Source organism: Sapajus apella, unplaced genomic scaffold (assembly GCF_009761245.1).
Source record: "Sapajus apella isolate SASKATOON/1434 unplaced genomic scaffold, GSC_monkey_1.0 scaffold29, whole genome shotgun sequence".
NCBI lineage: Eukaryota > Metazoa > Chordata > Mammalia > Primates > Cebidae > Sapajus > Sapajus apella.
Genome location: NW_022436969.1, coordinates 10,800,292 through 10,809,374, shown reverse-complemented (window position 1 = coordinate 10,809,374; position 9,083 = coordinate 10,800,292). Strand labels below are relative to the sequence as shown.

The window sequence follows — 9,083 nt, the reverse complement described above, 5'->3', positions numbered from 1 at the left end:
GCTAATTCTTGTATTTTTAGTTGAGACGGTTTCTCGCCATGTTGACCAGGCTGTCTCAAACTCCTGGCCTCAACCAATCTGCCCACCTTGGCCTCCCAGAGTGCTGGGATTACAGGCGTGAACCACCATACCCCACCAGCTTTTTCTTTAGTAGCTCTTATCACAGTTCTATTTTTTTAAACGCATGTATTCCCCCAAGGACACTATAAACAGGAATTGTGGCTATCTGGTAGGCACTTAGCAATTACTTGATGCTGTGAGAACTAGATGTGAAAACTACCTATTTGAAGTTTACTCGTTCTGTACATGACCAAGGAATCTTGCAGACCAAGTTTTGGTCCCTTTGGTACAACTAGCTTCTTCCAGCCTCTCTGAAGATCTGTAGACCTAAATTTAAGACAAATGGGGGCAGAGTAAGGAGGTGAAACCCTGCTAGCAACTGAAAGGAAGCATAAAAAGAAATTTGCACAACTGGCCTTCCTAGACGTCAGAGAGAGTTCTAGATGACAGCAACCTTGTCACTGTGACACACATTGCTAAGCCGTGGACTCCATGTGTTTAACGGATGGGATTTTCTTCTTAAGGCTGACTTCTTTAAATAATGAATGAATTGGTGTGATCTTAACCCTTGCATGTTTATACATAAATAAGTTCTATAAAAGATGGCCAAATATCAGAAATGTTTTCACTTGGTGAGTTACCTACAATTGATTCCTTAGAATGCACCCTCCCTCCTCACCTGGCCATTAGAAATCCTGTCCAACTTTAAAGTCTCCATTTAATGCTACCTTTTTCACATAAACTGAAAGCCTTCTCATACAATCACCACTTCCTATCAAATGGTTTTATGTTTTATTATGGCTGTTTCCCATGACTGCCATAATGAATTATCACAAACCTCGTGGCTTAAAGCAACATAAGTTTATTATCTTACAGTTTGAGTGGTCAGAAGTCTGAGAATGGTCTTAACATTAAGGTGTTGGCAGGACTGCATTCCTCCTAGAGGCTCTGAGGGTGATTTTTTTTTTTCTCAGGTGGAGTCTCACTTTGTCACCCAAGCTGGAGTGCAATGGTGCCATCTCAGCTCACTGAAACCTCCACTTTTTGGGTTCGAGCGATTCTCGTGCCTCAGCCTCCCACGTAGCTGAGATTACAGGCACACATCATCGCGCCTGGCTAATTATTGCATTTTTAGTTGGACGGGGTTTTGCCATGTTGGCCAGACTGGTCTTGAACTCCTGACCTCAGGTGATCCGCCTGCCTCAGCCTCCCAAAGTGCTAGGATTACAGCGATCGGTCGCTGAGGGTGAATCTATTCCTTCCCCTTCCCAGATCCTAGATGCTGTCCGCATTCCTAGGCTCCTGGCTCTACTTCAGCCACAGCATCACTCCAACCCCTGCTTGAGTTGCCATAACACCTTCTCTGACTGACCTCTTCCTTCCTTTTAGAAAGTCCCTTGTGGGCACTACGGGGGCCAAGGAAGGAAGAAATGTGGGCACGGGCGTTGTGGCTGGGACTTCGGGCCCCGCTGGGCTGGCCCTGGAGCTTCACCTCCAAGACAGATCCTCAGGGCAGTGGCCGCATCACGGCCGAGGTGATCAAGCACCTGGAGCGTCTAGCACTTGTGGACTTCGGCAGCCGGGAGGCAGCAGCGCGGCTGGAGAAAGCTATCGCCGTCGTCGACCACCTACGCGCCGTGGACACCGATGGGGTGGAGCCCATAGAGTCGGTCCTGGAGGACAGATGTCTATACCCGAGATCCAGCAATGTAGTAGAAGGCAACTGTGCTGATGAATTACTACAAAACTCCCATCATGTCGTAGAGGAGTACTTTGTGACCCCTCCAGGTAATATCCCTTTGCCAAAGCTGGGTGAACAAGAGCCATTCCCACACAGCTGAGTAACTCATTCTGGAAAAGGGGTACTCTGAACGCGTGGAATCACAATGACAGTATTTTCTTACTGTGAACACTAATGTTCCTGCTTTTCTCAGTCACCTAAAAAAAATGGACGCTTAAGCATTTCTTAATGATACACTCTTCTGAAGACAGAATTGGGAAAGATCTAGCCCAATGAATTCTAGAGCCCAAAGATCTATAACAGTGAGTTCCTGATGCTAACTGAAATAAAAGGAAAGCAAAAGTCAGCTTCCAAGGTATCACTTAACAGGCCTGTTCAGTAAGGAAGACACTGTTTACCTGCCTTTAACCCCAAAGGACTGAACCAACTGCATGAAAGTGAACTTTTCTATCTATGTAACTGGTAGACGGTGCATCTTGATCACTATGTGACAACCTTGGCTGTCCCTTTTAGTTGCCATTTGCATTGATTTGAGCAGGCCTATCTTGACCAAACATACCTGAATTTGTTCCTGGGCACCCACTTTGTTCCTAGAAAAAGGCTAACTTCCTACTAAAGTCTGAAGAGTGTTCAAAGTAGACTAGAGCTTGGGAACTCCTAACCTAGAACTATCTACCATCCCACAAAGTGATTATATGCAAAAGGGATACTAGTCATACACAGTGTTTCTCTTTCTGAAAAGAGAACTTGTCCTAAAATTAGCCCTGAGACAAAGCACCCCCAAAATGATTACTAAATTGAGATGAGCCCAAGATTGTGGGTTTTTTTTGTTTTAAAACACAGATACCAAGGATAAATGAAACCTATTTAGGGATAAAAGTGAAACAATCAGAGAGAGACTTTTTCCTCTAACCAAACTGCCAAAGTTGGTTTTGGCTAAGAAATTCCCAATGATACTTGCACTGCTGCTCACTTTTTAATTTTTCTGAGACAGGGTCTTGCTCTGTTACCCAGGCTGGAGTGCAGTGGCGTGATCATAGATCAATGCAGCCTCCAACTCCTGGGCTCAAGTGATTTTCCCACCTCAGCCTCCTAAGTAGCTGGGACTACAGATGTGCATCACCATGTCCAGTTAATTCTTTTAAGTAGTTAAGGGGTCTTGCTATGTGCCTATCTTGTCTTGAACTCCTGGCCTCAAGGGATCCTCCGGCGTGCCTTGGCGTTCCAAAGTGCTGGGATCACAGGCATTAGCCACCATGTGTTTATTTTTTCCCATTCCCTTCTGTTTTCTGCAATGCTTCTTTCTTCTTTAAGGTAGCTTAATTTACAAGCTTGGCCTTGAATTAAAAGAGAACCTGCTCTTGGAGTTGAAGTTCTCAAACCAACATCAGAGCAACTATCTATCCCTATATAAATAAAGTTATCTCCTTACTAACTGAAAAAAAAAAAAAAAAAGTCCCTAGTGATTACATTAGCCCCAACTGGATAATTTCAGATACTATTTTCATTTTAAGATCCTTAATCACAGCCAGTCCCTTTTAGAAGACAACAAACATATTCATAGAGTCAGGAGATTAAGACATGGACAAATCTGTAGAAATGTTATTCTGTCTACCAAGGACTGCCAACAAATAATAAAACAAAAATCAACAACTATCACTACACTTTCTTAGAGAACCTATAGTTTTAATATTCCTATGTTTTTCTCTTGTCTCACTACTAAATTATAAATTTTTTTTTTTTTTTTTTTTTTGAGATGGAGTTTCACTCATGTTACCCAGGCTGGAGTGCAATGGCGCGATCTCGGCTCACTGCAACCTCCGCCTCCTGGGTTCAGGCAATTCTTCTGCTTCAGCCTCCTGAGTAGCTGGGATTACAGGCATGCACCACCATGCCCAGCTAATTTTTTGTAGTTTTAGTAGAGACGGGGTTTCACCATGTTGACCAGGATGGTCTCGATCTCTTGACCTCGTGATCCACCCGCCTCGGCCTCCCAAAGTGCTGGGATTACAGGCTTGAGCCACCACGCCCGGCCTAAATTATAAATTATAAGCCCTACCAGGTGTGGTGGCTCATGCCTGTAATCCCAGCTCTTTGGGAGGCCAAGTCAGGAATATCACTTGAGGTCAGGAGTTCAAGACCAATATGGTGAAATTCTGGCTCTACTAAAAATACAAAAAATTACCAGGCATGGTGGCATGTACCTGTAATCCCAGCTACTTGGGAGGCAGGGGAAGGAGAATCACTTGAACCTGGGAGGCAGAGATTGCAGTGAACTGAGATCACACCATTGCACTCCAGCCTGGGTGACAGAGTGAGACTCTGTCTCAAATAATAATAATAATAATTTGGGATCCTACACACACACACACACACACACACACACACACATTCTAAAACCTAGAATAATAGTTTGCCTAATATGGTTTTCAAAAAGTAGTTCCTGGCCAAGTATGGTGGTTCATGCCTGTAATCCCAGTGCTTTGGGAGGCTGAGGCAGGAGAATGGCTTAAAGCCAGGAGTTTGAGAACAGCCTAGGTAACAGAAACCTTGTGTCTACAGGAAAAAATTAAAAAACAGTAGCTAGGCATGGAGGCTCACGCCTGTAGTCCTAACTATTTGGGAGGCTGATGAAGGAGGGTCACTTGAGCCCAGGAGTTCAAGGCTACAGTGCGCCATGCACTCCAGCCTGGGCAACAGAGTAAGACCCGGTCTCCTAAAATATTTTTTTTAAGTATTTCTTTTTGTTTGTTTGTGTTTGTTTTTGAGACGGAGTTTCTCTCTTGTTGCCCAGACTGGAGTGCAATGGCACAATCTCAGCTCACCGCAACCTCCACCTCTCAGGATCAAGTGATTCTCCTGCCTCAGCCTCCTGAGTAGCTGGGATTACAGGCATGTGCCACCATACCCGGCTAGTTTTTACATTTAGTAGAGATGGGGTTTCTCCATGTTGGTCATGCTGGTCTTGAACTCCCAACCTCAGGTGATCCACCTGCCTCAGCATCCTAAAGTGCTGGGATTACAGGCATGAGCCACCATGCCTGGCTAAGATTCAGCTGCTTATTGAAGATAGAAAGTTTGGCAGGAGTCACAGGAGAGCAAGTGCTTACATCATGTGGTTGTTTATAGACCAACATTCCATCTGTAAAGCTCCTCTGCTACCGCTAGAGCAGTGCTTCTTTTTTTTTTTTAATAAAGACGGGGTTTCACCATGATGGTCAGGCTGGTCTTGAACTCCCGACCTCAGGTGATCCGCCCACCTTGGCCTCCAAAGTGCTTGGATTACAGGCGTGAGCCACCATGCCCAGCCGGAGCAGTGCTTCTTGAAGGTGAATATGAACATGCATCACCTGGGATCTTGTTAAAATGCGGATTCTGATTTCCTAGGTCTTGAGTGGAGTCTAAGATACTAACAAGCTCTCAGGTAACAATCATACTCAGTCTGAAAATTACCCTTTTGGGCAGTAAGCTGTGAAGGGGCTTGTCTTTTACTTGAAGATGGATTGTAGGCACATGTAAGATTCAGCCCCTAGGAGGAAGAAACAGAAGACAAAAAGAGTACAAGGCAGCAATTTCCTTTTAAGCAAGAGGAATGGGAGGGATGTGCCCAAATCACTCCCATTCACATTTCACCAGTGAAAACAATTATGTGACCATGCCTAGCTGCATGCAAGTCTGCGAAATACAGTCTCTAACCTGTCACAGGTATACAGGTCCTAACCCTATTACAATGTAAGAAGGAGGGAATGGACTTTTATGGAAAACCGGGAGTCTCTGCCATGCAAATGGTGGCTTCTTTTGTCAATAATCTTCAAGCTTAGAAAGTTTTCCTAAAACAAGTGATAAAACTCCTAGTGGTTTAGTTTCTCAACTATAAAATGAAAATAATGATATCTTTCCCTGGACCCTCCTAGAGTTGTAAGGTATAAATAGCTAGTTGAAAGCATATGTGTAAAGAATAATTATCAGATAGAGCTAACCCACAACAGAACAAATAGTGGATGCACTCATGTGTTTATATATCTACATATGAGTAGGCTACGTTCAAGTTCAATTCCCAAAGTTTTCATTATTAAAGCCAAAACAGAAATATATGATTTGCAATCCTTACTCTCAAATGTTTCTTTTAGAAACAAAAATCTCTACAACTGGACATGAATAAACTCTTCTGGCCTTATCATTAATATTTCTTAACCTATGTTACCTCAAATTCAATGATGCTTGGCCAGGCACAGTGGCTCACATCTGTAATCCCCGCATTTTGGGAGTCCAAAGTAGAAGGATCACTTGAGGCCAGGGGTTCAAGACCTGCCTGGGCAACATAGCGAGTCCTTGTCTCTACTAAAAAAAAAAATAGCCAAGTGTTGTGGTGCACGGTTGTAGTCCCAGCTACTCTGGAAGCTATAGTGGGAGGATCGCTTGAGCTAGGAGGTCGAGGCTGCAGATAGCTCTGAGTGTACCACTACATCCCAGCCTGGGCAACAGAGCAAGATCCTGTCTCAGGAAAAAAAAAAAAAAAAGATGCTTGAAGATACTTTGCTTTCTTACCTTCCATTGTTTTCCCCACTCTACTACCTTGGAATGTTCTTCCCAATTCCTCTCTACTTATTTCTCACCTCCATGATACAAACTGTGAAGTTCTCCCTGCTTATTTAAGCAATTGCTTTTCGCATCACTCAACATTTTATTACTATCTTTAAATATGTACTGTCTTTTAACATTTAATATTTACTATAGTTGACATTAAACATTAAATATTTACTGTCTTTTTATGTGTATAGAGCAGTTATGTTATCTTTTTTTTTTTTTTTTAATTTGAGACAGGGCCTCCTTCCGTCACCCAGGCTGGAGTGCAATGGTGCATTCTCAGTTCACTGAAACCTCTGCCTCCCACATTCAAGCGATTTCCCCACCTCAGCCTCCTGAGTAGCTGGGATTGCAGGCACCCACCACCATTTTTTGTATTTTTAGTAGAGGCAGGGTTTTGCCATGTTGCTCAGGCTGGTCTCGAACTTCTGTTCACAAGTGATCTGCTCGCCTCAGCCTTCCACAGTGCTGGGATTATAGGCATGAGCCACCGCACCGGCAGTTATATCATCTTTCCATCTAGACTATGGATTCTTCTTTGCAGCTCCTACAATAATATTTGAGGAGTATTTCAATTAGAGAATACAAGGTCATACCATACTCTGAGGCACTTTAATAATTATCATTAGATTGCTCTGCACATTATCTGCTTCATGTCTGGGCAGTGCCTGCATCTATGCTGCTCATCTCTGTGTCTCCTAGGCCTGGTCCAGAACCAGCTTGGAGTAGACATTCTATATATTTGGTGAATGAATGGGTTGAGGGTATTGGTAATAGTAATTCAGAGAAGAAAGAAATTGAAGGGGGCGGGAAGCAGTTGAGGGCAGCAGGAGAGTTCTAGAGAAATATAGAAACAGCAAAACCTGGCGAGGCACAGTGGTTCACACCTATAATCCCAGCACTTTGGGAGGCCAAGGCAGGTGAAGTGGTTGAGCTCAGGAGTTGGAGATCAGCCTGGGCAACACGACGAAACCCTGTCTCTACAAAAATATGAAAAATTAGCTGAGTGTGGTGGTGCGCACCTATAGTCCCAGCTACTCAGGAGGCTGAGATGGGAGAATTGCTTGAGCCCACAAGGCGGAGGTTGCAGTGAGCCAAGATCGTGCCACTACACTCCAGACTGGGTGACAGAGCAAGACTCTGTCTCCAGAAAAAAAAAAAAAAAAAAAAAAAGAGAAGGAGAAGGAGAGGAAGAAGAAGAGAAGAAGGAGGAGGAGGAAGAGGAGAAGGAGGAAGAAAGTGGCTCACACCTATAATCCTAGCACCTAGCACTTTGGGAGGTTGAGGTGGAAGGATCAATTGAGTCCAGGAGCACGAGATAAGCCTGGCCAATATAGCCAAACCCCGTCTTTACAAAAAACACAAAAATTAGCTCGGCTTGGTGGTGCACGCCTGTAGTCACAGCTACTCTGGAGGCTGAAGTGGGAGGATTGATGAAGCCCAGGCGGTTGAAGCTGCAGTGAGCCGTGATTGTACCACTCCACTCCAGCCTGGGCGACAGCACAAGACACTGTCTCAAAAAAAGAGCAAAATCTCAAAGCAATCAAATTCATTAATTGAACAATTATTTATTGACTGTCTCCTTATGGACGTTGCATTCCAGGAGTTCACAGTCTATTAGAAAATGTAGAAAAAAATTGCCAAGCATGGTGGCCTACGCCTGTAATCCCAGCACTTTTAGATACTGAGGGTGGGAGGATCACTGGAACCCAGGAAATCGAGACCAGCCTGGGCAACATGGTGAAACCCCATGTCTACAAAAAATACAAAAATTAACTGGGCGTAGTGGTGCACGCCTATGATCCCAGCTACTTGAGGGTTGAGGTGGGAGAATTGCTTGAGCCTGGGAGGCAGAGGTTACAGTGAGCCAAGATCATGCCACTGCCCTTCAGCCTGGGTGACAGAGTGAGACCCTGTCTCAAAAAAAATATATAGAAAAGTAGAAGAAATTCTTAAGATATATAATAAGTATGCATGTGGATGGTAGGAGGGAGACTAGAGCAGAATGGAGGACATCTGTGTGGAACTGTGGTAGTAGATAAGGTGGCTAGCAATATGGGGTGAGATTACAGAGAGCCTGAGTGCCAGGATTAAAAGTCTAGTCTCAATTAGGTGGGGTTTTCTGTCTTCTTAAAGTCACGATTCATCAAAAAGAAGAAAAATAATATTAAAATTTTGCATAGGCCTGGCGCAGTGGCTCATGCTTGTAATCCCAGCACTTTGGGAGGCCAAGGCGGGTAAATCACTTGAGGTCAAGAGTTTGAGAAGAGCCTGGCCAACAGAGAGAAACCCTGTTACTACTAAAAATACAAAAATTAGCCGGCATCATGGCACACCTGTGGTCCCAGCTATTCGGCAAGCCAAGGCAGGAGAATCGCTTGAACCCAGGAGGCAGAGGTTGCAGTGAGCTGAGATTATGCCATTGCACTCCAGCCTGGGCAGCACAGCAAGATTCTGTCAAAAGAAAGAAAGAGAGAAAGAGAGAGAGAGAAAAAGAAGGAAGGAAGGAAGGAAAGAAAGAAAAGAAAGAGAGAGAGAGAGAAAGAAGGAAGGAAGGAAGGAAGGAAGGAAGGAAGGAAGGAAGGAAGGAAGGAAGGAAGGAAAGGGAGGAAGGAAGGAAGGAAGGAAGGAAGAGGGAGGAAGGAAGGAAGGAGAAAGAAAGAAAAAAAGAAAGAAAGAAAGAGAAAGAAAGAAA

The 9,083-nt window shown here is 44.2% G+C and overlaps 1 pseudogene across 1 annotated transcript; it reads left to right on the top strand.

Annotated features, from left to right (window-relative positions):
• Positions 1-1,490: 1,490 nt before the first annotated feature.
• LOC116561464 lies at positions 1,491-2,615 on the top strand (annotated as a pseudogene). Its single transcript, XR_004273441.1, has 2 exons — positions 1,491-1,923; positions 1,962-2,615. The product of XR_004273441.1 is annotated as a glutamyl-tRNA(Gln) amidotransferase subunit C, mitochondrial pseudogene (transcript).
• The last annotated feature ends 6,468 nt before the right edge of the window (positions 2,616-9,083 follow it).